The sequence below is a fragment of the Lissotriton helveticus genome, chromosome 2_1 (assembly GCF_964261635.1).
Source record: "Lissotriton helveticus chromosome 2_1, aLisHel1.1, whole genome shotgun sequence".
Classification (NCBI taxonomy): Eukaryota; Metazoa; Chordata; class Amphibia; order Caudata; family Salamandridae; genus Lissotriton; species Lissotriton helveticus.
In genome coordinates, this window is record NC_136059.1 from 1,003,833,984 (window position 1) to 1,003,856,988 (window position 23,005).

The 23,005-nt window shown below is 46.4% G+C and overlaps 1 pseudogene across 1 annotated transcript in view; it reads left to right on the forward strand.

The window, feature by feature from the left end:
* Positions 1-23,005, forward strand: part of LOC144818401 (cytochrome P450 1A1-like) — a 280,430-nt pseudogene that overhangs the window by 219,954 nt on the left and 37,471 nt on the right. Inside the window, exon 6 of the transcript XR_013607098.1 lies at positions 8,153-8,239. The product of XR_013607098.1 is annotated as a cytochrome P450 1A1-like (transcript). The remainder of the gene's footprint in view (positions 1-8,152; positions 8,240-23,005) is intronic.

Below are 23,005 nucleotides of genomic sequence, written 5' to 3' on the forward strand. Positions count from 1 at the left end.
GGGTGTAATGTATTTATTTATATATTAACAATTTGTCTTAGCGCTGATTTATTAGGAATGTGTAAGTGCACTTTAGAGAATAACTAAAAAAGTACAAATATCAAATAGAGATGAAATACAGAATAAGTAGTAGTGCCAAGGAGGAGAGAACACTAAGAGCATACCAGATGTGGCATGAGTAGAGAAGGTGACTTCCTGAAGGTAAGACGAATTGGTTTCGTATGGACGTAAGAAAGGAGTTCTAGAAGCTGGTTGCAGCTCATGAATACAATTATTTTATTTCTAGTAAAGTGCTCAAGGAAGGAGTTTCCAAAAGAAGACAGTGTTTTCTCCGAAGTCTTCTCTCTTCGCCAACGATAATGAGTCGGGGTTGGTGGAACTTACGGAGTTTTACTCAGTGGAATTCTGCGGGGTTAAATGAAAACACCATGAGATTCTGCAGAGTTCTGAGAAAGGGCGGAAATCAGCACATTGCACTGCTTGCACTGATTTTAATGTCAGGAGCTTGTTCTGAGCTGAAATATCAGTGCAAGCGGCATGCCAAAGGGCGCAGCTGCTCAAGTTGCCTTTGTTGCTGCTCAAGAAGATTTTCTACTTGAGGGTCAACTTTCTCACCACGAACTGTCGCCACAGTCCGTGTTGGGAAAAACTCAACTGGCACCCTTCTACAGTCCAAAATTCATGCTAGGGGATGGCAAGTCTTGCTCATCAACTTACTGTTGGCGAGCCGTACAAGAGAAAAATCTCTAATCTCTGCCAAGCAGTCATTGGTGGAGTTTGGATTGTAGTCGGCGATACCACAACCAGAGGAATGGAATTCATTGTCCATCCCTAATGATAAGGAGAGCTGTGAGGTAAGATTGAGATGGGTGGGTGAGGCATCCGATTTTTAACTGAATTCTGAAGTGAATGGGAGAGCCAGTGAAGTTCACGCGACTGGAGTCATGTTATGATATTTGTTTTCAGAGCAAACCAGCCAGACAGTTGCAAGAAGAACTGATTTAGATTGGAGGTACTCGGCCACAAGTGCCAGAAAGAGTCCTTAATTATATGGCAGTGTCTCAAGGAGGATGCACAACTAAAATTGGTGAAATAACCACTATCTTCAACAAAGCAATCCAACTATACAAATCACCTTCTTGATAGCAACAACTTCATCATCATATGGGCAACCTTACCCTCTAATATGAGAAATATTTGTGGCACACATTTGTGGAATAATATTCTTTTTATTCAATGTTTTTAATATGCCCTTGCAGTCATTGTCAGGCAGACATCAAGTCTCCTGAAAATGAAGAACTTTGAACATAAATATAACAATGAGATAAAGGATCAAAAGTCTACAATATCAAAACATTCCTTAATAGATGGCTACCATGTTGCACAGTTACACGTGCAAGTATGTGACGTGATATGATCAATATCATGAATAGGCAGCCTAGCCTGCAAACTGCTGTAAAGAGTGCCGGTGGATAGAGAATCTTCAAATACAAGGGCTATTGGTTTTAAACAATAGACAAAAAGTTTGATAAACATAACTAAAATATTGTGCCCTTCGCTATCAAAACCATTTTCTTTCCAGTCAGGAGGTTGACCAAGCTGGAAAAAGAAAACTGATGCAGTGGCATAAGTCAAGTGAAATGGCACATCATCTTTATTTCATTGGAACTAGGTAACATAAGGTATTATTAGGCTATATCAAGTTCGATATGCTGTTTGAAGATTCCTCATTATTTCGTTATTAAATACAATTCATACCGCCTTAAGAAGGGACGTCTTGCCCAAAAATCTGTGAGAAGCTGTTTTAGAAACTACGGATATTTGGAATAATATATATTGGATGTGATGTTTTTGCTAAATTTCTTTAAAAGGGATTGAAAATGTTGAATAAAAAGGAGGTGATTCCACAAAGGTGTGCCACAAGTATTTGGCTCGCAGAGCCAATATATTTCTCAGAAATTAAGATCTTGCCCTTGAATGCAGTGTCATATATTTTAAATTACTTTCATAGGGCCTTCTGGGTCCAAAACAAAAAGTGTGTAGATAAAAGAAATGCATAGCAGCCTTATGACATTCTTATTTAAAATAACTTAACCTTGTGGTGTGCCTCTGAAGACTGATGCCCTGACATACAGAAACAAAATAGTAGTCAAGATCTTAAAAAGTATAACAATGAGTAGTACAAAGACAGACAGAACGAATCTGATTCATCGGTTTACAAAAGAAGAGAGGCCCATAAATGGATTCCTAGTCTAATGGGTGTACCCTGGTAAGGCAATCTTGAATCCACAGGATAGTACAGTGTCCTATATCACACAATGTTGTAGTGCTAAATGTTGCTCTGACCAGTGAGGGAGCTTAAACAAGGAAGGGCTGGGTAGGTGGTCATGGGACAGCTGCAGTTGGAGTGCAAGGTAAGGTGGGTATTCTAAACATGCCTCTGTTCGGTGTCTTTTTACTCACCATTTTCAGTTGCCCTGACTAGTGGGCACCAACTGAAGAAGGTCGGGAAAAACATATCTTATAGTTTTCTCTTTGAGGTTTGAGTCTTAAGGTAGCAGAGACCCAAATTAGGAGCAATAAAAAAAAATAGGAGAAATGGATCCTAGAGCCCAAGCATAAACACCGGTAAAGGCTTGGAAGTAAATAACAAATGAGGACTTAAGAATGTCATAATGCTTTTTGGTAAGAGTTTTCTTAACTTGTGTTGAGAAGAAGCTGCTTCAAAACTGGATAATGCAAAGAGAAAATTAGTGTGTCCTCCAAAGATTTTATTGTCATTTGAAAGGATACTGTTCATGCAAAAGTGTGGTCTTGGTTCAGTGTTTTGATTATTGTTAAAAAATTGCGTTGTTACGTACGTTATAGCCAACACGTGTTTCACCCTGTAAAGGCATGCAAGCCCATTGCTTTGTTGAGGCTATATGAAACAAAAGATATTAAACCATTTTGTCATAAAGGTATTATTACTACATATATTTTTCAAAAAATTGGGTGTTGTTACCAAGGGAAGGATCACCGCGTGACCTTGTGATTCAAAGGAAATTTGTATGCCACCATGAAAAAGTGATGTTGAAAAAAGTTCTCCTGAAGAAGGGTAAAAAGAGTAAAAAGAATGCCCCGTGCTTAGGATAAGAGAAAATAAAATGGTTCTTCTATACCAGGGTAGGTCTACTTGTGACCTAAAGGAGCTGCAGGTGTGTGTTTTTTAATTGGTACATTAAGTGGCACTGGCAAAAAGTAAGTTTCCTCAAAACTGATTTTTACCAGTGTTCTCCATAGATTGAATAACAAATAAGGTATGTGTAATCACACTTTTCTTAAGTAAGGCTTTCTGAAAAAGAAAAAGTGAATAACCAATGTGAGCTCACAGTTGTATGTGCTGAATGGTGAAGAGCAATTAAGTATCCGAAATGGTAGAATGCACACCATCATATGATATTCTTCAAGGTGGTTTCAATTGGCAAGGCAGTAATAGGTGTGTGCTATCCTGGATCGCACTCTGTCCATGTGCGGTAATGCAGCTCCCAGGCTGGAGCCTCGTCAGGCACCCCAAACTAGGATGCACAGCTGACGTATATGTAAACCATCCGATGCAGTTCAAACATTTTCATTCATTTTTAATCACATTGGTTTCATCAGTCAAAAAGTGATCCACACATTTGAAAAGGATTTTGTTTCCATTATCCGCTAAAGTTCGAGTGCCTGCCAGACTTTACTCATGTGATACACAGAGGTTAAAAATTTCGTACAATCGAACGAGTAGAATTTAATCCCAATGCTTTTCGTGGAAGTGCTGCCCTTCCTCAGGGGTAACTACAATGTAAAATCAGAGTTAAACCCACGTGTGATAAATGTATACTACTAAAATATTTTGAAAAACACCAACAAATGTGTCCAGTATTGTGCCGGCATGTTCAATATGAAATGTTCAAACATGTGCAACCTCTATAGTACAAACAAAACTTTCTCCCAAATCGTTTTTATCAAAGAGTGCTCAATAAATACATGCACTCCATACTGCTTGTGCAACAACTGGACCCCCAAACTCATAACCAGTGCTCAATAAACCAATGGCATAGAATGGAAACAATTAGGTTCATTGGAGTGGGAAACCTTTTGATGCAAGTGTGACTACAAAGGACACCACTCCCTCCCTGACCAGCCTACATGTAACCCCTAAAGTATAGGGTTTTCCACGAGAATAATTTGGTAAAAAACACAGGTAGGACTCACTTGGGTCATTATGTTGTTCGGTGATGCACCTGCATTACCAGAAAGGACAAACTGAGCCTAGTGGCTATTTTTGTAGGGATCCTTGAGTCTTGACTAATGCTCCAGCCCAGTTTGGCTAATTATTGAGGGCAGAAACATGTTGGTGACTAACAGACGGGTTTGAGTCATTACGCGCTCCCTACCCGATGATCTAAGTGTTTTTATTCCTACCCAAAGTCCTCATGAATAAAGGTGATTACTGAGGAACTTTAAGGTATTTTTAGATTTTCTGGATCCTGTCCTGTCCAGTAAGCTTTTTGTAAGAATTCCCTCCCACCGCCAAGCCTTCGTGGAGGTTGAGTCCACACTGGTAGTACCATCTTACCAGGGTGGGGAGAGGTTGTGGTTGATGAAGCATGACACTATAATGTGTTTGAGACATCCTTTTCCATTAAGGATGGCCTTCCCTTTTTAATTTGACCCCCACTGAATTTAGTGATAACGGATAATCCCTCTGGTAATTTAGGATGTGGTACTCTCCATGTATCTGTGATCTTCTTTGCAAGCACCCTACTTGTATGTTATATATGATTTGTTTACAGGAGGTTTGAATAGCTGCATTGCCCTCCTCCTCTCTATTTCTTGATATCAGCACAGAAGCCTAGATATGCCTAGATAAGATCATTTTCCTTACCGGCGCAACCAGAACTGCCAAATCAAACTTCGCCAACTGCATGCTTGGATGAAAAACAACTTCCTTCAGCTCAACACAGACAAAACCAAAGCCCTAATCTTCAGCAACAACCACTCCCTCTGAGACACCTCCTGGTGGCACTCTGAATTTGACCACACCCCCCCGCAGACCATGCCAAGAACGTCAGGATCATCTTGGACAGTAGCTTCTCCATGAGCAGACAGATCAACACTGTCTCTTCATCATGCTTCCACAACCTCTAAATGCTATTCAAGATTTTTAAGTGGATCCTACTGAACACCAGACTAACAGTCACCCAGGCTCTTATCACAAGTAGACTTGATTACAGAAACATCCCCTACATCGGAATCCCACCCCATATCATACCTCCCTTACCTCCTTGAGGGATCTATTTAAAATTGTTGACTCTTTATGTTCCTTACAAACCCTTGATTCCATCACAAGTTCCCAAGAGCTCTGCGACAGGATCGCGCAGTTCTTTCATACTAAAATGATGGACATTTATCATACTCTGGAAATTCAGAGAGCCCAATTGAGTCCCCTTTCTCTCTCGTCCCAACCCCCGTCCCAACCACCCTTAGACTGCTGGGGTAAAGTCCCTACCAACGTTTTATCTGACTTCCCACCCCTGACACTGGAGCAGCTAGACTCTCTCCTAAACAGAACCAAGTCAGGCTCGCCTTTGGATCCCTGCCCTTTGAAGATCTTGAAAGAGTGCAGGGAAACTCTGCTGCCCCCTCTGCTGGAGATAATGAACTGTGCCATGTCCCAGGGCATCTTCCCTACTGTTTTGAAAAAGGCCATAGTCAAGCCGTTGCTTAAAAAGCCGACTTTGGATCCGGAAATCCTTAACATTTTTCGACCTATATCGTTGCTGCCGGCTCCAGCTAAAATGCTTGAATGCCATCTCAATCAGCATCTGACTTCTTTTCTGGAGGACTCTGGGTTTCTGGACCAATCACAGCACGGCTTCAGAAAGTTCCATAGTACTGAGTCGGCTCTCACGGTGGTAGTCGACAATATTAGATCTAAGGTCGACCAAGGTCAGACCACTCTACTGGTCTTACTCGACCTGACTGCAGCTTTTGACACTCTATCTCCTTTGACTTTAACAGCTCGGTTGAAGGAGATAGGTGTGGAGGGCCCAGCACTGAGCCTCCTGTCTTCTTTTCTTAGCCATAGAGAGCAGAGGGTCAAGCTTGGAGAGTTCCTCTCCCCTGCTAAGCCTGTGCAATGTGGGGTCCCACAGGGGTCGGCCTTGAGTCCGACCCTTTTTAATATCTATGTGGCCCCACTTGCTAGGTTAGTAAGATCGCACGGGATGGCGGTGGTGTCATACGCCGATGACACGCAGATCATGGCGTCCCTCTCCCACTCGGTGAGTACCTCCGCGTTCAGCTTCAGGAACTGCATGCAGGCAGTTTCCGAATGGATGATTCTAAATTCATTGAAGCTGAACGGAGAGAAAACCGAGGTCTTGATCTTCGGTAAAGAACAAAACATATGGTCCAGTGATTGGTGGCCCCCGTCCTTGGGAACATGTCCTATGCCTGTTAAATCAGCCCGTAATCTGGGAGTGATCTTTGATACTTCACTGGACATGACGCAGCAGGTTAACCGGACTGTGTCCACCTGTTGGGGAGTCATCAAGACTCTTAGAAAAATCGCCCATTATCTTTCCCCCCAAGCTCGTAAACAGACCGTGGTGGCCCTTTTGGCATCTCGGTTAGATTACTGCAATACACTGTACGCGGGAATCAACAAGAGCCTGATTCTTCGCCTACAGACCGTCCAAAATGCGGCTGCCAAATTTGTCCTGGGTGTCTCTAATACCTCGTCTGCTACTCTTGCTAGGAAGAGTCTGCACTGGCTCCCAATCCATCTTAGGACCACCTTCCAAATTCTATGCTTGGTCTTCGTTGTCCTAGCAGGTGTAGGATCAGAAGCCATTGGCTCCCTCCTGGTCCCCTACATCCCTAGCAGAAGCCTTCGTTCTGCCTCTAAGAATCTCCTAGCTGTTCCTCGAACAAATAGAGTTAGATGGGGTGGAAGGGCCTTCTCCTCTATGGCCCCCAAACTGTGGAATGAACTCCCCTCCGAGTTAAAAGCACAACCTTCTCTGGCCCTCTTTAAGAAAGCATTAAAAACGCGGCTTTTCATTGAGGCCTATCAGTAGCATGTCTTTCTGATTCTTCTATTTGGTATAATGTTTTGGTTAGGCGCCTTGACGCCCGTTGGGTAAAGTTGCGCATTATAGATTGCTTTTATTATTATTATTATTATTATATCCTACGCCGACTCCAAACCACCCAGGCCAGAATGCAGCCGCCGGACTCATCCGCAAAATAACTCATCTCTCTGCACCCCACAGTCTCCACTGTGTCCCAGTCCAGAAAAGATGCAAGTTCAAGCTACTCACCCACGCCTACAAAGCCCTCCACAGCACCAGTCCAGCTTACCTCAACATCCACCAACCCAACAGACACCTTCGATCTGTTTCCTGAGCAAGAGCACATGTGCCTTGAGTCAAGAAGACAAGCATTGGAGGACGCTCTTTCTCATTCCTTGCAGCCAAGAACTGAAACAAACTCCGAAACACCTCAGAACCTCCCCCTCCCCCATGGACGTTCAAATGAACCTCGAGACTTGGATCTTCTAGACAAAAGAGGCATGATCTCCGCCCCACCCCCCCCCCCCCTCCCATCAGGCCTGCCCTACTGAGTGCCAGGACACCCTCATGAGTAATTAACAGTGCTCTACAAATTCACATAACATAACAACTTGCTCTCTGTGCAAAAGGAATGGCTAATCAATAGGCATTGGAGGATAGCAAGGGGGATGGGGGATTCTGACTTGTGTTGCACAAGTAGCTAAAGCTGATAACATACACCACAAGTCACTTAGGTAACTGGTGGGTCCGTTGATATATAAACATATATAAGTTGCTACCAAAATAGCACCTGTCTGTTGTAAAACTGAAAATATATTACATGATCTTGCAACTTTTAGTTTTCATTGAGAATTAAGGTCAAACGTATTCTGCATAGCTAAATCTGAATAGCAGTTGAAAAAAAGTTATTTAAGTTTTTGTGGCGCCTACAATATTTTATGGGAAAATGTTTCCTTCTTTTCTGATGATCAATATTCAGCTCGATACAATTTGAAAGTAAAACAGTGTTAATGTTCTTACCCATATTGATGTAGTATTTTTTAATGTTTCAGTACGACTTCAGACGTTAATTTGAATGGTTACTTCATTTCCAAAGACACATGTGTTTTTGTCAACCAGTATCATCTGAATCATGATCCGTAAGTACAGCTTATTCTATTTCTAAAAATACATTGAATGAATTAAGAATCCATCTTCTATGTGGTGCCTGTGCAGCGAGGAGAATCTAGATTAACGATTGTCAGAATTTGTTTCAACCTAATGTGGAGGTTTTGGCAGATTCTATACCACGTTTTGTGACATAGAAATAAGCTCTCCGTTTCTCAAAAATGACCAAACACATTTATAGACAAATGGAATAAACTTACCCTTCCCAACACATACAACAAATAAAATGTATGCCTAGTTGTATACCGATTACTTTAAATTTCATAAATCTATAGATTTTTTTGTGTATCCAATGAAGCCTTTTCCTGCTCAGTTTAGCATTTTCCTCTGGGGCTATTCAGACCTTTTCTGAATTAGTAGGTGGGTCTGTGAGTGAGCCATTGATTGAGTGGTTGAGCCGTCTATAGTGCACATTGTAGAGTTGATTCAATATTTTTGTTTCGACTCATGATGGTCATGGTGCTGTATTCCACAAAACAAACACTGTCAATCGCAGAAAATAAGACCGAGTATAGAATGCTGTTGAAAAGAAAAGTTGAGTTTTAACAAAATGTCTAACCCAGCAATATAATCTAAAAGTTCCCAAATGATGTTCTCCTTACTAGAAACAGGTCTATATATAATGTTAACTCTTATATCATACAAAACGTTTTTTATGTATATTGTTGTAAATATGAGTATTTGTTTTTGTATTTATGGGGAATCGTGCTTGATTTTTTTGAAGTATGAAGTATGTGAAGAGGGTACCCTCTTTGTAGAAGGTCTTGTTAATGAGACACAATGGGTTAAACCTGATTCCTGCATGGGGTCATTGGAGATTGTGTGTTCTATTGGCAGCTCATTATATGAAATTGGGTCAACAACTTACAGAATTATTATACAGAATTATTTAGTTTACCTGCACGTTTTGAATAACAGTAAGTACCCTAATTTGCCTGCTTATTATCATTTATCACACACTTAAAAGCTCTTTTGGTGTTTACATTTTATTTACATTTTGAAATTGGTCTCCAAATTCATTGTTGACTATGTCGCACAAGTAGCTGCTGGCAGAGAAAGAAGTATACTGAACTCCTCATTAGTTTAACTAAGTTACCCATTTGATGATAAAGCTAAGACTCCATGGGCTGTTTTACAGAAGGTGCGGGGGGGGAGGTGCAATGGGCGTCTGCGCCCGCTTTGCACGCCCCCGGGGCACTTTGGTATTATAGAAGGGGGCGCAGACGCTTTTGCGCCCCGTCTATAATATCAATAGCGCTGGCGCACTTAAAGCGCCAGCGCTACCTTCAGAGAGTGTTCCCTCATTTGCATAGGGGCGTGTCCTATGCAAATGAGGGGATTTCTTTGACTCTGCGCCCGCGCCATATTACAGAATGCGTTTTCCCCCAATGATAATGTGTAATATGGCCCAATATGTTTAAGTGCAAACTACATGGCAGGTGAGCCACCTTGTAATTCTTTTCAAATTGCCTGTCATCAAACAAACATGGGGTCTCATTGTGACCTACTGTTCTGTTGGTGTATGTTACATATTGGTGCCTTCAGTATGCGAGGCACTGGTGTTATGGCCCCTACTTAAAGAATAGATATCAGCATATTGTTTGCTATACCCGCACTGACATGTGTGGTATTTGCAGCCTTGTAATTGGTGTAACTGTTCCCTCCTTGGTATTGAAATCTAATGGTCCCAGGAACCCTCCCTGTCCCACAGCGCTCATCTCCTCACTTTGGAGCACAAAACACATGCCACGGATCAGCGGTAGAAGTGGGCGGGGACGGAAGGGCACGGCGTGCCCCTACTTCTAAAAAATTGTTCAGTCCGTTCCCCTACTTCTTGCTTTCAAAAAAGCGTCCCAGGATGCAAGAATAGTCCAACTTTAAAACGATAACTTTTTTCATTCCGCTTCCAGGGGCTGCTCGCACTTCTCTGTTGTACTCCAGAGGCTGCAGCAGCCCCCGCCCCCCTGAGCTCGCACAGACCGAGGGCAGGCCCTTGTCATTCCGATTGAGGGTGATTATCCCCTTTCGAATGACAATGCGCCCGCCCTCTGGCTTTAGCATATCAAGTGCCCATGAGATCAGAGTTGGTGATAAGAGAGGAGCTTTCCCCAAGCAGAGTACTGTGGGGAACTTGACACCTTTGTCAATGTTTTACAGGGAGTGAAGTGAACTGGGCAGGAGCAGTGACCACAGTGACCAGACAGAAGAGGCAACAGGAAAGGAGAGGTACTAGGGCAGGAGAGGTGACGGGGCAGGAGAGGTGAAGGGCAGGAGAGGTGACGGGGCAGGAGAGGTGACGGGGCAGGAGAGGTGACGGGGCAGGAGAAGTGACGGGGCAGGAGAAGTGACGGGGCAGGAGAAGTGACCGGGCAGGAGAGGTGACGGGGCAGGAGAAGTGATGGGACAGAAGAGGCAACAGGAAAGGAGAGGTACTAGGGCAGGAGAGGTGACGGGGCAGGAGAGGTGACGGGGCAGGAGAGGTGACGGGGCAGGAGAGGTGACGGGGCAGGAGAGGTGACGGGGCAGGAGAAGTGACCGGGCAGGAGAGGTGACGGGGCAGGAGAAGTGACGGGGCAGGAGAGGTGACGGGGCAGGAGAGGTGACGGGGCAGGAGAGGTGACAGGGCAGGAGAAGTGACGGGGCAGGAGAAGTGACGGGGCAGGAGAAGTGACCGGGCAGGAGAGGTGACGGGGCAGGAGAAGTGATTGGACAGAAGAGGCAACAGGAAAGGAGAGGTACTAGGGCAGGAGAGGTGACGGGGCAGGAGAGGTGACGGGGCTCGAGAGGTGACGGGGCAGGAGAGGTGACGGGGCAGGAGAAGTGACCGGGCAGGAGAGGTGACGGGGCAGGAGAAGTGACGGGGCAGGAGAGGTGACGGGGCAGGAGAGGTGACGGGGAAGGGGAGGTGACTGGGCAGGAGAGGTGACGGGGCAGGGGAGGTGACGGGGCAGGAGAGGTGACGGGACAGGGGAGGTGACGGGACAGGGGAGGTGACGGGGCAGCAGAGGTGACGGGGCAGGGGAGGTGACGGGGCAGGAGAGGTGACGGGCATGATAGATGACGGGGCAGGAGAGGTGATGGGGCAGGTGAGGTGACAGGGCAGGGGAGGTGACGGGGCAGGTGCGGTGACGGGGCAGGTGCGGTGACGGGGCAGGAGAGGTGACGGGCCAGGGGAGGTGACGGGCCAGGGGAGGTGACGGGGCAGGGGAGCTGACGGGGCAGGGGAGGTGACGGGGCAGGGGAGGTGACGGGCAGGGGAGGTGACGGGGCAGCGGAGGTGACGGGGCAGGGGAGGTGACGGGGCAGGGGAGGTGATGGGGCAGGGGAGGTGACTGGGCAGGGGAGGTGACTGGGCAGGGGAGGTGACGGGGCAGGGGAGGTGACGTGGCAGGGGAGGTGACAGGGCAGGAGAGGTGACACCACATGAGCTAGAGCAGTAACCGGGCGTGAGTAGTGAAAGGACAGGAGCAGTGAACGGGGCAGGAGCAGTGAACGGGGCAGGAGCAGTGAACGGGGCAGGAGCAGTGAACGGGGCAGGAGCAGTGAACGGGGCAGGAGCAGTGAACGGGGCAGGAGCAGTGAACGGGGCAGGAGAGGCAACAGGGCAGGAGAGGTGACCAGGCACAAGAAGTGACTGGCAGGTGACGAGACAGGCAGGTGATGTGATGGGCAGGAGCAGTGACTGGGCAGGAGAAGTGACTGGGAGAGAGAAGTGATGGCGCAGGAGAGGTGGTGGGGAAGGAGAGGCGACAGGGCAGGAAAGGAGACGTGGAAGGAGAGGCAACAGGGCAGGAGAGGCGATTGGGCAGGGGAGGTGACAGGGCAGGAGAGGTGATGCGGCATGAGCTAGAGCAGTAACCGGGCGTGAGCGGTGAAAGGACAGGAGCGGTGAAAGGACAGGAGCGGTGAAAGGACAGGAGCGGTGAAAGGACAGGAGCGGTGAAAGGGCAGGAGCGGTGAAAGGGCAGGAGCGGTGAAAGGGCAGGAGCGGTGAAAGGGCAGGAGCGGTGAAAGGGCAGGAGCAGTGACGGGGCAGGAGCAGTGACGGGGCATGATAGGCGACAGGGCATGATAGGCGACGGGGCAGGAGAGGCGACGGGGCAGGAGAGGTGACGGGGCAGGAGAGGTGACGGGGCAGGAGCAGTGAACAGGGCAGGAGCGGTGAACAGGGCAGGAGCGGTGAACAGGCCAGTAGAAGTGACGGGCCAGTAGAAGGGAGGGGGCAGGGGAATTGACGAAGGAGGAGTGTTGATTGAGCAGGAGTACTGACTGGACAGGAGCAGTGAAAGGGCAGGAGCAGGCGTTTCCCAGGGCGACTGGAAGGGTAGGGGGCCAGTTTAGTTTGGGGGGACCGGTTTTGTACAAGTGCAGGAGTTTTAAAAACACTGCAAAGTTCTTTGTATATTCAGCAGGTTTCGGTCAACAATACAAGTGCCAAGATAACTTTGGTGATCAATGTACCTGCTGGAGAGAGATGGGAGCATGTTTTGTCTAGTGGCTGTTTTACTCATCTAAGGTAGCGCAGAGGGGTAATATGCCTGCTGCAAAGAACATGTACCATGCATATCAAAGAGCAATATTTATGTGCATAGTTCAGTGGGTACTGCTTTGTGTTCACTTCCCGAATGAAAGGACACTTGAATACATATGGCCCGGCAGTTCGGACTGGACTGTTCACATTGGGCGCAGGATCAAGACTGATTTGCATATGGCTGGGTCCAAACTGGAATGGCATGGTGAGCAAAAAACGATGGATTTAAGCCCAGATCTCTGAACTGAATGTATGACATTGTTCTGCATTCTGTCCATCAATTGTTCTTTTTGCATTTGTCACCCCGAGTGGGACAGGTATGCTCAGACATGAGTCCCGTGCTCTCCATGCCACTGGAATCAAGCTATCCTGGCTGATGAGGGCTGAAAGCCCGACACCGGTCCAAGGATGCTTGTTTCCAGTCCAGGGAGGACCTGAGCTGTGCAGCTGCCGAGTTCTGCCGCGCTCTGACCGAGCTCCCTCCGTGCCTCCAGCAATTATCCACCGGCTTCCGCAGCTGGCGGTTGATCTTGTCAGTGGCTCCCGGTATTAATGCCCTCTTCGCTTCCGCCATGGCCGGAGGCTCGATGCAGGACCCCCAGCCTTCCCAGACATCGGAGCTCAGGTCCGGAGGCCCGATGCAGGACCCCCCAGCTCTCTCAGACATCGGCGTAGGAGGCTCTCAGCTCCGGCTACGAACCGGGCAAAGCGGGACAGCAGTGGATGCAAGAGACAACTTCTCTCCTCCACCACCAACAGCTCAGCGCCCGGGTGGGTGCCATTTTCTGCAGAGAAGCTCCGGGGCTCACCGGGTCGGTTCGCGGGCAGACTGCGGGTCTGTCGGAACACAGAGAGCCTGCTTTTGGCTGCCGCTGAGCCCCCCACGCACAATGCCACCACCCACAGCGTGTTTAACTGGGCTCTGGTGAGAGGCCCCCTCCTCCTTCCCTTTAAACTTTGTTTTTGACTTTGCTGCCTCCCGCTCTGCGATCAGCTGCCTTGGTGCCTGTGGTCTTTCTTCCCTGACCCCTGGTCTCCAGATTGAACTCCTCTGCCCCAGCTCCTCATGGACGATGAGGCTGTGACTTTGCTGCGGACTGCCTTTCTCCCCCCCAGACGTGCTGGCTATGGCAGCCCTCTTCCTGGACTTTCTGACTTGGACCTTTATGCTCCCCGCCATTTTCTTTTTATGACTCGCTTCTTCTTCTAACTTTCTCCTCCGCCATTTTAGCGATCTCTGACCTCCCCCTCTGTCCCAGCAACCTTTCTTTTGTCTCTCCTTTTGCCTCTGACACACTCCTCACTGTCTTACTCATTACTATCTGCTTCCCTCTCTCGTTTGTCTCACTTTCCTGCCCTTCTCTGTCCCACCCTTGGTGCTGTGACTGCATCCCCCCTCCGACCCCACTTAATGGAACTCTGCTTTTCTGTATATAGAGATAACTCTAATCACTAGTATATGTAGTAGACCTTTGTACTCTGTACCATTCCTATGTGACTCTTAGAGTATATCCATTCGTATCCCTTCCCTATGTATATAGAGAACTCTAATCACTAGTATATGCAGTAGACCATTGTACTCTCTACCATTCCTATGTGACTCTTAGAGTATATCCATTCATATCCCTTCCCTATGTATATAGAGATAATTATAATCACCAGTCTCTTCTTTGTGTGACTTTACATCTTGTACATTTGCAATTTTTTTCTGTGTGTATCTTTTATGTAACACATGTAATCCTAAGTCCTTATGTTTTGCAACTGGTTCTTATGTAAAGCGCTCTGACACCTTCGGGTAAAGTTTGCGCTATATAAAATCGCATTAAATAAATAAATAAATAAGGATCAAGACTGATTTGCATATGGCTGAGTCCAAACTGGAATGGCATGGTGTGCAAAGAAACAATGGATTTAGGCCCAGATCTCTGCACTGGGGTGAGAATGTATGATATTGTTCTGCACTCTGCCCACCAGTTGTTCTTTTTGCTATATTATGATTGAGCAGCTAGCTGGCTGACATGAATATGAAGGAGCCTTTGTGGGTTTCCGTGAGTCTAGATTGATCCATGACCTTTATGTTTGAGACAAAAAATAATCATGGATTTCTTAAAAAGGAGAGTAAAAGCATTACGGTAACATGTTGTTCTTGCTTATATTTCACATGCTTTACATAAACCTGTATTCCCTATGAGTGTTTTCTTTTTCCTGAATTAAACCTCAAATAAACATATCCATTCTTTTAATTAAATAACGTTATAAGCTGTAACTGGTCAGTGAAATGCTAAACGTACTAAAAATTTGTATGTTTTGCTATTTCTAGCCACACCCCTGACTCCGCCCACTGATTCAATCTTCGGTTATTCCCGCCCCCTGATTCTCCACCCACAGTTCCCCTACTTTTATTTTCCCACTTCGACCACTGCCACGGATAGGGTGGAAGCATGCACTGCTTTTCTCTGGTTTTTTTTGTTTGTGAACAGGGTACCATTATACGAGTATGTACAGAGGTAGAATAATTTATCTTACATCTATAGGGAACACTCGTGCAAATGAGCCCTAGACAGGGGTGTACCGGATGCCCCCACAGCCCGTGCAGTGAGGGGGGACACACCCTTCAACTCAACGGGGGCTCACTTGGACTGGCCAGCTGCAAACAAAACACTCAGCACCGCAGCAAGGCAGTGAGGGACTGGGCAAAAGGGGATCTCTCACCTTATCTTGCAGGGAGCCCTAGCACAGCAAATGTCATAATACAATAGTGTGCCTAATGTCTCTTCAAAATTGACAAAGAGCGACTATGCAATGCAATCAGAACTATTTGGTGTTGGCATTTTGTTCTACGAACTCATGTAGCTATTGCGCATAAACTGTATATAGAGTGAATATAAGCAAGTGACTGCATTAAAATTGACAGAGCACGTTCACAATATAGTGAAATAACATTAAACAAGCATTGGCAAAACCAATAGGCTTCGTCTATGGACTTAGCCAATGCCTTTTGGCAATGTTGCATAGCATCAGCAAGATGCTGTGCAGCACGGACAAAAGAGATTATGAAAAACAAGCACAATAACACAGCTACAGTGGATGCATCATTTTGTAGACAGGTTCATGCATGATGATGGTGCGTGCATCCTTTATTACACATGTGCATCTACAAGATGCATGGGTGTCATTTTTGAATCACCAGTATGAGTTGCGCAAAACTGCTTTCATTTTAGGCAGTGGGGATGGCGGCAATTTGCTGGCTGGTCCTCCATGCAAAAATAAATAGTTTTAAAAAAACTAAGATATTGAGTGTGGGTGCAACAGAACAATATGAGGAAGGGAAACATAGGGGCCAGCGGAAAGGCACACAAATTAAAAAGCACAGTATGCAGGGAATTTGACAAAAGAGAAGCACATAAGATATGTTGGAAAATGACCCTCTCTGCAAAGGTCACCCCATAACCATTGCCTTCCTCCTCCTCTTTTTCTGCCCTCCTTTTTCTTGGCTCTAGGACTCTGCGCATTTTACCACTGCTAACCAGTGCTAAAGTGCATGTGCTCTCTTCTCTAAAACTGGTATCATTGTTTTTTACTTGTTTGGCATACTTAATTTATCTGTAAGTCCCTGAGTAGAGTGCACTACCTCTACTCAGGGACTGTAAATTCAATTCTACTAGTCGACATGCAACACAGATTGTGCCACACACATAAGTAACCCTTTAAACATGTCTCAGGCCTGCCACTGCAAAGCTTGTGTGTGCAGTTTTACTGAGACTCCGACGTGGTATTTAAAGCCCTTTGCCTAGGCTGAAACATCCCTTTTATTACACATAAGTACGAGGTCGCTGGCGCCACCCACAGACGCCATCACCTGATCAGATCCGCCAAAAGGGCATCCTTCAAAGACCGCCTAGACAACAACACGCACAACAGCAAAGAACTCTTCAACATCTTGAAGGAACTCTCCAACCCCAGCTCCAACACCAACGACGTCCCACTCTTGCAAGACCTGTGCGACTCACTGGTCACCTTCTTCCACAGAAAGATCGCAGACATCCACGACAGCTTCAATGCCACGACCGCCCGGACAACCACTGAGACCTCCGCCCCCAAGACCACCATCCGCACCAACCACCTGCTCTACTGGACCAACATCAAAGAAGACAACATGATCAAGATCATGAAAACCATTCACTCCGGATCTCCGTCAGACCCATGCCCACACCACATCTTCAACAAAGCCAGCACAGTCATTGCACACCATCTTCGGAAAGTCATCAACACCTCCTTTGAGACAGCAACCTTCCTGGAGACCTGGAAGCATGCCGAGATCAACGCCTTACTCAAGAAACCCAAGGAGGACCTCAAGAACTTCTGGCCCATCTCCCTGCTCCCATTCCTGGCAAAGGTCATCGAGAAGACCGTCAACGAACAACTGACCCGCTACCTCGAGGAGAACAACATCCTGGACCCTTCCCAGTCCGAGTTCCGCAGAAACCTCCTGGACCTGTCAGCTGCCTTCGACACGGTCTGCCACCACACACTACATACACGCCTCCACAATGCCGGGATCCAAGAGAAGGCCCTGGCCTGGACCACCTCCTTCCTCTCCGGCAGAACACAGAGCGACGGCTTCCCCCCTTCCGCTCCGAAGCCACCGGGATCATCTGTGGCATACCCCCAGGGCTCATCCCTCAGCCCAACTCTGTTTAACATCTAAATGGCACCGCTCGCCCACGTCGCCTGTCGGCACGACCTCAACATCATCTCCTATGCCGATGACACCCAGCTGATCCTCTCCTTCACCAAGGACCCCCACATCACCAAAACCAACCTTCACGAAGGAATGAAGGCCTTCGCTGAATGAATAAGGAACAGCCGACTGAAGCTGAACTCGGAAAAGACGGAGGTCCTCATCCTCGGATCCACCCCTTCGGCCTGGGACAACTCCTGGTGGCCGACCGCACTGGGAACCGCCCCAACACCCACCGACCATGCACGCAACCTAGGGGTCATCCTCGACTCCACCCTCTCCATGACTAAACAGGTCAACGCCATCTCCTCCTCCTGCTTCAACACCCTCCGTATGCTCCGCAGAATCTACAAGTAGATCCCCACTGAATCGAGTTGAACGGTCACCCAGGCCCTCGTCAGCAGCAGGTTGGACTATGGAAACGCCCTCAACGCTGGAGCCTCGGCCAAACTCCTGAGACGGCTCCAACTCATCCAGAATGCCTCTGCACACCTGATCCTCGACATCCCTCGCCGCAGCCACATCACACCCCACCTGAGAGACCTGCACTTGCTCACGGTCAACAAGAGGATAACCTTCAAGCTCCTCACGCACGCACACAAGGCACTCCACAACACCGGATCAACGTACCTCAACAGAAGACTCAGCTTCTACACCCCCACCCCCCAGCTCCGCTCTACCGACCTTGCCCTCACCACAGCTCCCACTTCCGATGGCAGATCGTTCTCCCACCTTGCTGCCAAGACCTGGAACACCCTCCCCGACCACCTACGGCAGACCCAAGACCTGCTGACCTTCAGAAAACTCCTCAAGACCTGACTTTTCGAGAAGTAGCAGCATTCCCCACCCCAGCACCTTGAGACACTTACGGGTGAGTAGTGCGCTTTACAAATGATATGATTGATTGATTGATTAATAAGTCACTCCTAAGGTAGTCCCTAAGGTAGCCCATAGGGCACGGTGCTGTGTAAGTAAAAGGTAGGACCTGTACTTTTAAGTTTTGCATGTTCTGGTAGTGAGAACCCCCTAAATTTGTTTTTCACTACTGTGAGGCCTACTCCTCTCATATGTTATTGTTGGGAATTCCTTATTACACTTTTAACCTGTAATTCCAGATTGAAAAGGAGTAGCTATTACATGTTTTATATATCAGAATGGTAATGGTAAATTCTCTTTACGGGTGAAGTTGGAATTGGCATTACTGTCTTAAAAATATATATTTTTTAAAGTGGGCATTTATCTGCTATTACAGCTCTGTGTGCCTGCAGCCTGTCTACAATACACGTCTGGGGTGGGCATTCCTTCTAGACAGCCACAAACACAAGAAGGTTAGGTGTATCTGAGTACTAATCTGCATTCCTATAGCTCTTCCTGGGCAGGAAGGGAGGGGATGACCCTTAAACCTGAATAGGCAGTGTCTAGTCCCCACACAAAGGACTGATTACCCCCTACTAATAGTCTGTATCCAGGCTGAGAAGAAAGGACCTGTTTGCACTTCAAAGACCCTCCTTTGAAGTCAGCCTCACGTTAAAGGCACAACTGGTTATAAGTACTTGGTCCCTGACCCCCACCAAATCAGACACTATTGTACCTGTGAAGATCTCTGCCAGTAGGGAGGACTGCTGTGCTGCTACAAGGACTGCCACTCGGCTGGACTGCTGCTCTGAAAGAACTTCTTTTCTACTCTGCTGTGCTGCCCTTCGGACTGCAACCCTCTACTCTGCTGAGGAGAAGAACTCAACCCAACTCACTTGAACCCAGAGTGATTCAAAAGGCATGCTGGCTTGCCCCCTGTTATGAAGTCTCAGGGACATCCAAGACTTCATACAACCCTGCAAGAGCACCTGGACTCTACCATCTTTGAGTCCTGCCCTGCCAGGTGGTGCCTATTCAGTCCTGGGCCCTTGGGAGTGAGGTTTTCTGTGCTGCAACTCTCAATGATGATGCAACGCCGCTGTTGCGCCAGTCAGAACTGGTGCATTTCACCTGGTGATGACTCATCACCCAACTTCAGTGCTGCTTCAAGATAGCATTTTTCCAGAGTGCATGGATCGACGACGGTGAATCCTCTCCCTGATCCTTGCATCTTGCCCTCGACGTCGACGTAGTCCCCTCCAAAAGTACTGTTTTAGTGCGCCAAGGCTGTTCTTATATTCATCCCATGCTCCAGCGTGGTCTGCATGACCTTTTGGATTTACTCCGGTAAAGGACAACCAGATATACCTGATTAGCACCTTAAGACTCTATAGCACTGTATTTTTGGACATTCTTTAAAAATTCATAACTCCCGTTCTACTCTGGATTTTTGTCATTTTGCTCTTGATTTACTATGTCTACTTGTCTATTCGTCCAAACCAGTGTGGAGTCTTTTTGTGGTGTTTCCATTGTGTTACTGTGTGTTGTGTTGCAAAAATAATGTATACATTACCTCTTTAGATGAGCCTGACTGCTCTGTGCCAAGCTATCAGAGAGTGAGCACAGGTTATCTTTTACTGTTTATCTAGCTTATCCTGACTAGAGTGGTGGTCTCTACTTGGACAGGGTACATACCTCTGCCCACTAGAGACCCCCTTTCTAACAAGAGACAGCTTGCAAGAAGTTGGAGATAGCAAAGTGAAGTGCAGGGGACAGGTACGTGGTGACAGGAGAAGGACAGGAGGGACAGAGCTAGAAAATAGATGCAGTCATAAAAAGAAAAAAAACTGTAGTTCCCTAAAAGTCAGCAGAGAAGGAATAAGAGAGCGAACCAGATGGTAAAGATGCTATGCTCCAGGCAGTGCTTAATTTGAAAATAATAATAATAATAAAATGCCAGGGCTCACATCAGGAGGCCACGCCAGCTTGTCCCACACATTGCCCCTACTATGGTGCCAATGATAGTAACAACACAACTGCTAACCATCACACTCCTACAAGTCTGAAAATCTGGACTATTCCAGGCGCCCAACGCTATAAGAACTGATTGGTCAGCAGTCCTTTTTAATGTATATTGAATTAATAATTAACTGTTGTTGTGGTCATCTGTAACTTAGCCAGACAGCGCAACCTTTTGGCAGGCAGTCACAAGCACTGATGTTGATAATTAAGTGTCAGTGCCGAGCACTGGAACCCACCAACTCAAATTTATGCACTGGCTCCAGAACAGGGGAAAACACTAGATAGCTGCTTTGAGACAAAGAAAGTAATTGAATAAGAAGCAAGCATATGAGAGTGACAATAAAGCCAACCAATGTTAAGTATTGGGTGTGCTATAAGCCACTAAGTTTTTCGTAACCCCACAACACGTCTTTTGCTACCAGGTTGCTTGCAGTGCCCGGAAAGCTTGACAGAAAATAGAATACATGCTAACATTTAAACCAAAATGGCAACACCCAGTAAATTATTTAATTAAGTGATCATGCAATTGTTTCTGAAACTTTGAGGGTAGAAAAACAAAAATATCCTAAAAAATGTACAGTTATCATTGGGAAAATTCTGCCCTTGATACTCCGAGAAAATAGTCCAGAAAAAAGTTTCAAAAGTGTGATTCAAACCAAAAGTTATAAAAATTCCATACTTTATTAAAGAACATCCAGTTCAAAGACAGTTCTCCATCAATGCCACACATTTGATATTTTTGGATGAAGTTTAGTCTAATTTTGGTTAGAAGTTATATATTTATAATGAAAAATATTCAAAAATTACACGATAGAACATTATTTTGTAAACATTGATAGCAAATGGGATCAATATATTTAATAACATATGAAACACAATTTGATGACATACCTTCAATGAACAAATTGGTGAGCTATTAGTTAGCATATCTCTAAAGAAGAAGCTACAAAAATGCTATATAATTACACAGATGCTCAGGATACTTGCATGGTCATTATATATGAAATCACTTAACAAAAGGCTAAACCCTAAAAAATTGGTTTATTAAATTTCAGGGCCCACAAGTAGCTAAAGAACAACGAATTGTCAGAACTCCCAGTCCATGATACAACTCTGTTGCTATGAGTATAAAGAGATCAAACTCCATTTACTTGTTGGGAAGTTCACTGGTAGCTTTGTCACTGCCGAGCCTGCGAAGGCCAGGATTGCCTGCTGAGCATTTATCTTCAGGTGGTGTTGGAAATGGCCCTTATTGCAGGGTTATCCCCAAACTTTTTGCTTCTTCCTCCTTTGTTTTTTCTGACCTGCGGCTGTTGGCTATAGGACTTTGAGCACTTTACCACTTCTGATCAGTGCTAAAGTGCATATGCTCTCTCTGTAAATTGTGATTGTGATTGGTTATCCATGATTGGCATATTTGTTATACCAGTAGGTCCCTAGTAAAGTGCACTGAGTGTGCCACGGCTGGTGATTCAAATGCTACTAGTGGGCCTGCAGCACTGATTGTGCCACCCACAGTAGTAGCCCTAAGATGGTGTCTCAGGCCTGCCACCGCAGTGCCTGTGCTCACTTTGTTAACTGCCATGATGACCTGGCCAGTGTACACACTTGCCAGGCCCAACCCTTCCCTTCATCTTACACATAGGACACCCCTATGTAAGGCCCAAGGTACCCCCTGGGCAGGGTGCAGTTTATGTGAAAGGTTGGACATGTGGGTAACATGTCCTGATAGTGAAATTCTGCCAATTTCGTTTTTCACTGTTGAAAGGCTATCTTGCCTATATGACAGAATGTGGAATGCTGTGTAACATGTTTACCTGAATTTCTTCCCATAGCAGCAAGATGGAAATTTGGAATCTGGTATCCCTGAACTCAGAATGTAATAACACATCTTTTAGGGAGGATGGTTTCTAAATTCAGTGTTTGAAAATAGGACTTTTAGAAAATGGCTATTTTCTTGTTCAACCTTTCTGTGTGTCTCTGCCTGTTTGGGAATTGACTGTAAGGTTCATGAGTGACAGGGGCTGGGGTGGCTCCAGGAGGCTGGGTGAGTCAGCACTAGGCTGAATAGACCTATCTGCATTTGGAGTGATGGGTGGAGTAGCACCTCGGCCTGAATAGGACTGTGCCTGCCTTCCACAATGCTGGCTCCACCCCCTACGGTGTGTCTGATGGCCCTGGCCCGAAGAAGATGTGCCCTGGCAGAGTGCACCCAGAACTGGTTTGGACTGGGTCCAGGACCCCTCACACATGAAGAACAAAGACTTTTGGGGTATAAATATCAGAGCTGAAACCCCTAAACCTTAGATTAGGAAACATTGTGATTAAGAAAGAATCCTTGCCAAAGAGAACAGCTAAAGAAGACTGAGGAAAATTGCTGCCAGTGCTGTGTGTCTGGGGGTTGACCTGCAGTTGCTGGTTCTGCTGAGGAATAGGACTATGGTACTTTCAGCTGTGTGCTGTGTCCCCCTACTTTAAGAGGAACTGTGCTGTGTGCTTTGTACCTCTAAAGTGAAAATGTCTCCAAGGGCCTGAGAAGAGCTGGCCTCCTGTTTGAGAAACACAGGGATATAAAAGTTTCCAAAATCG